The sequence below is a fragment of the Branchiostoma floridae genome, chromosome 2, assembly GCF_000003815.2.
Source record: "Branchiostoma floridae strain S238N-H82 chromosome 2, Bfl_VNyyK, whole genome shotgun sequence".
NCBI classification, from domain to species: domain Eukaryota; kingdom Metazoa; phylum Chordata; class Leptocardii; order Amphioxiformes; family Branchiostomatidae; genus Branchiostoma; species Branchiostoma floridae.
In genome coordinates this window covers 33,652,116-33,657,350 of record NC_049980.1, presented here as the reverse complement: position 1 = coordinate 33,657,350, position 5,235 = coordinate 33,652,116, and the positions used below count along the sequence as shown (strand labels likewise).

Below are 5,235 nucleotides of genomic sequence, written 5' to 3'. Positions count from 1 at the left end.
CTTCGTCGTGTCCAGCCGTCTCGTGTAGAACTTTGCCCAGAGCCCACCTACCATTTCTGTTTTGGCCCTGCTTGAGTTTTGGTAAGGAAAGAAAAATAAAGGCCAGGAAACGTGATACGCCCAATCTCTACTCAATGTCTGTCTACTACTTTACAACTGGCTGTTTTAAAAGAGAGACAAGTTTGAAAATGGACCTTCACACGATTCACAGAACCTAACCCAAACAGACAAAACTCCAATCTGCCTCTAGGAAAACACTTAAACACTTATTATATATACTCTAAAACTAAGAGGTTACTGTAGTGCGGAGGTGGATTAGAGAGGTACAGGGCAGCCAGGCAGGACAGAAATGAATTTCCCAGCCAGCTCAGATCCAGTCCTGACACCTCCATCCCCTGATGCACACAAGCTGGGCCCAAGGCTACCAGAAAGCAGCTCCACTGTTTGAGGCTGTTCAATGGCGGGTATTGTGCGGGAGCCGGTCGCAATAATTGGCAGCAATTATGAGCGTTTTGTCAGGCCGTTTGTTATTTAAGGGTGGCCAAATGCTCGGAAGATCACCGCGCACCCACTCGACTTGCCCCTTCCGATCTGGGCGCGATACTGTACCATTACGCCCTTCCCGGAGTCATCGTACGCACACACCAGAGGCCGGTGGCATTTAGGAGACAAAGGAGGGCAGGACCCGAATTACCTTTATAGTGCAGATGCGCACGGACTAACCGCATTTTTGTCCAGCCAAAGAAACTGCTTCAGGCCTGGAGGCTACGGCCGAACACCTGGCAAATGCACGTGGGAACAAAGGCCTTCGTTCGGAAAAAAAAAAAAAAACAAGAGCAGAGCTACGCAGCCAACCAACAAAGAGGGAGGTTCAAGTTTACGGAAGCGCGCTCGGGCAGCGCCGTTTGAAGTCGGTATGGCCATAATCCCTCTCTACAAATTATCACCGGGGAAAAACTAGCGAGGAACCCAAACTCCCAACACTTCAAAGGCCGGGCTGAGAGAATGCTGGAATACCTTGGCAAGCACCCAGTGCTTGGAATGCCAAATTAGGTTAGGGCAGGGGAAACAGAAATCCCCGACACTGGACCTCCCCTCCCCGTACCCTGATAGACTACCGGGTTCTGGGGTGGAAATGCAGCAAAGTGGTTTCAATTAATGAACTTGTGCCTGTTGATGAGAGCAAATGGGGCTACTTATTGTGAGGGTGAGATATGGGGGAGGGCAATAGACCCTTGTGTAGTGGCATAGCAAGATTCTTCAAGAACTCGTCTATTTCTATAGCAGGATATATGGGGTAGGGCAACAAAAGTCTGGGCCTTCTTTCCTTCAGACTCTGGCAATAGACCCTTGTAGTGGCATAGCAAGATTCTTTAAGAACTCCGCTATTTCTATAGCAGGATATATGGGGTAGGGCAACAAACGTCTGGGCCTTCTTTCCTACAGAAACTTGTAGTGCCTAGTGGAGTAGCAAGTTTTCTTGTTTTTCTGTAGCAGGGCATGTTTACAGGGAGGAACTGCTATAGCCCTGCTCAAAATACTGACCTCAAACACTGACCTCATATACGGGCCTTCCTTTCTTCAGACCCAAGTTTGCTTACTGTTTCTGAAGCACTAGCAGGTATATTTTTGACAAGGAGGGGTTGCTAGCTCTTACCCTAATCCTTTCAAGTGCTCGAAACACCTCCTTGAACACGGACCTCCTCGTTTTATATCCTTTCCGAAAGACGGGCACTGTTAGGGTTATTAAACTTTAAAGGAGAATATAACTAATGATCAAGACAAGCAAGCTGGTAAAACTTAAGACTTTGTTTGGCAAGGGTTCTATAGCGTGAGTTCTACAGAGTGAGTTCTATAGGGTTCTATAGAGTGAGTTCTATATAGAGTGAGTTCTATTGGGTTCTATAGAGTGAGTTCTATAGGGTTCTATAGTTCTATGGCCATTTCCATTTCTATAGGGTTCTATAGTTCTATCTATGACCTTTTCCATTTACAAAACAAGTGAAAACTATACATCTGGGCTATACTCAAACCGCTTAGTCTTTTTTCATTCGTTAATTTCCGGGCTATTAAGCCTATCTATTATGAGTAGGATAACCAAAAGTTATGGAATGTCCAACTAGTACTAGTAGAGAGTAAAAATGAGTGCATTGCAGGTCTTTTCACTCACTAAAAGGCATTTCAATCTTTGGTACAACTTGAAATCTTTTGCAATAAAACTTATAAGACAAAATCATAAAACATTACAAAAAAAACAGCTGAAATGTATGTTTTCAAGTTAAAGAACAACTTTTACTTCAACAAGTTATTAATGTCAACAAAGCTTCCTTTCTTCCATTCACTTGTACAGTAAGTACAGCCTTAGTAATAAGTGAGGTGTACAAAAATCCTGGCCACTTTCATTATATAGGCCATGCCCTGTACAATTTGTATGTGTTTACCTAACACCAAAGAGTCCAAGCATAGTTGTGTACAATCCTAGGCTGTTATTTGAACAATATTGGCCACTTTTCCCTCACATTGCCATGTGCTTTTACTAGTAAATAAGTCCTATACACCCACATATCTGAGACGGCTACAAACTTTTCCCAACTCGACGGAAGTTCCTTGTCGTGGGTATGTCCCATACTAGACAATACACCCTGTTATAAAGACAGTCCGGTAGTCACCTGTGACAGCACTTTTTAATTAAGTCCAGTGATCGATCGCTTCACAAATCCTTTCAACTCCGAGTCTGACTGTGATTAATGACCTCTAAACTCACCTGGCCATACCTGGTGCACTCAAGGACAACCGGTCACAGAACCAGCGTAAACAACACAGAGGTGTTTTATTTTCACTCCATCTCTCCTCTTGGAAGTTGGAGGTATAAATCGAGAAAAGACCTGCAGAGATTTACAACTGGAATCGCTCTTTTACAAAACGTCACTCAGAGCGAAGTTTTATGGAACAAGCTTCTGAATGACGGCACCTGAAGTGTTGCACCCACACACTACCCTACACACCGACTCAACAGACCATAAAACTACGGGAAGTCTCGATCGTGTTGTCTGTTCAAAATAACAACACTGATGAAACTTTACGATTGATCCAAACTTCTGAAAAGTTTGTGAGAAGTTTTGCTAGTTCCTAAATAAGCACAAGACATAGATGCCTCACTAAACACAAAAATTAGCAGACTCAGTACAAAGACATGTGTGTAGATGTACTGTATATGTAGGACTTCCTAAATACTAGCATATAATTTGCATAATGTAGACACGAACAGTTTTATAACTTCAACTTTAGAACCTCCTTAGAAACCACACAAGTGGTTACAAGACACATGTACACATTATCTTCATAATCATATTATTGAGGTATTTTCCAGTCCGTGTTATCTAGATTATCAGAAAGATTTCTGCAATGCCTTATGCAGAATCACTAGCGTGAAACACTGGCCCACTGACCTAATGAACAGAAAACAACTCCGACCATATTGTAAACTGGAGCATCGTTTTCACATTATTGTATGGAGCCATTATTCCCAGCCGCTTACATTTTGTCCCCGCAAAGTTGCCAATTACAGACCTGCCGGCCAAACAATGGACAAAATTATCCACACTTCAGCAGTCACACCTAGGCGGTTAGAAAACACACTTCGTAAAGCAAATCTCTTCTGGGGATTAACACAAGTGGTGGGTACAGGTGTCAACCCCACTTCAGGGGCATGCAGGAAAATACTGATGCAAACAGATATAAGCCTGGTCCATGTCACAATCTCAGGTCCAAACTGAGTCACGCTCACACCTCACTACACAGGGGTAAGGAGCTGCAAGGACACATCTGAAGTTGCTTACCAAGTTTTGAAGCTTCACCGTGAAGACACCACAAGTTTTTGTCCCCCCTGGCACTCAGATGGACGCCATTACGCGGTACAAATTTCCCAGTCCGTGTAGGAAGGCTCTAGCCGCAGCAAAAACACCGCCCCGCTGCATGTACCACATTCCACGGAACTCCCTGCGCCAGAGAGCAGCCATTCACTCCCGCTGTGCACCCATTGGCACCTTCAGACCTACACAAGTCGTTCCATCTGTGACCTTTGAACCCAATACTGTAACAAATACCCGCGACCCCTGACCTCCTGGTGCCAGCCAGCCAGGAAAGTCTACTCCTCAGGATCCAGGGGAACCCATGCATGGCAAATTCATTTCAGCTCCCCGGCCTCCGGTGATCGGAATAAAGAGGAGACAAAAGGGGAATGAGTCCACACATGGGTAACTGTTTTCGCGCTGGAGGCTACAAAACACAAACGTTGTGATCCTCTGCAATTTACAGGCCCCCAGTTCCGCCCAGGCCGGCAACGGAAGGGGGGAAAGACTCGCGCTTGTTCCTAACAATGCCGGGATTGACCCAACAGAAGTTTATATTTGAAGCTTAGAGCTCCTGATAGAATGATAACACACAAAGGGACAAATGGGGCGATGCACACGGGGTATGCACTGTGCCCCCGGGCTACAACTCTGGGCAGATAAACATGTTGGCTAAACACTCGTACCCCTGCTACAGGAGCCCTGTATGTAGAATCAGTGCTACCCACTTACTAATCCTGTTATCTGTTGTATGTGGGGAGTCCTACAGTAAATATAACAAACTGGGTTATGACTAAAGAAGAGTAGAGTAGATTATAAGCTATAAAACTTTGGGGACATACAACAAACTGGCTTATATAAGTTATAACTTTGAGGACATGCTTGTAGGAAAAATGGTGTTAACCATGGAAACGTCTGAAATGGTTCAAAAGACACTTGTTGAATCATCGGGAGGATTTTCATATCTTCTTGCTCTCAAAGATTGATCTATAATCAATAATCCATGTATGTAATCAATGTGTTCTACCAATTGCATGATCTAAGATATTTTTTTAAAAACATATCCTCAATAAAATCAAGACTTTTGCTATATCCTGTGTGCACCAACTAGCACCGAAAAAATAATAATAATCAACAAAATAATACAACTCAGACTGAATCACTAAAAGACGTCTAAGACAAATACATCTCTAAAATATAACATATCTACAATTCGTTACCCTCACCCTCACAAAACTACTATAGTACTTGTTGTTTAGAATTGGTGCTTAACTGCTACATTACCAATAAGAATATCAACTTTTTTGTTTTGTTTTTGCGTAGTTCCTGGGACCAGACAATAGCGCTCCTGTGGCCTGTAGGGCGATCCATCACTGCAGACTGT

At 43.7% G+C, this 5,235-nt stretch overlaps 1 long non-coding RNA gene across 1 annotated transcript in view; it reads right to left on the bottom strand.

Annotated features, from left to right (window-relative positions):
- LOC118410245 overlaps nt 1-4,575 on the bottom strand; it is a 50,393-nt gene extending 45,818 nt beyond the window's left edge. The window contains exon 1 of the long non-coding RNA XR_004830543.1: nt 3,840-4,575. This is a non-coding gene — a long non-coding RNA (uncharacterized LOC118410245). The remainder of the gene's footprint in view (nt 1-3,839) is intronic.
- Nucleotides 4,576-5,235: the final 660 nt, after the last annotated feature.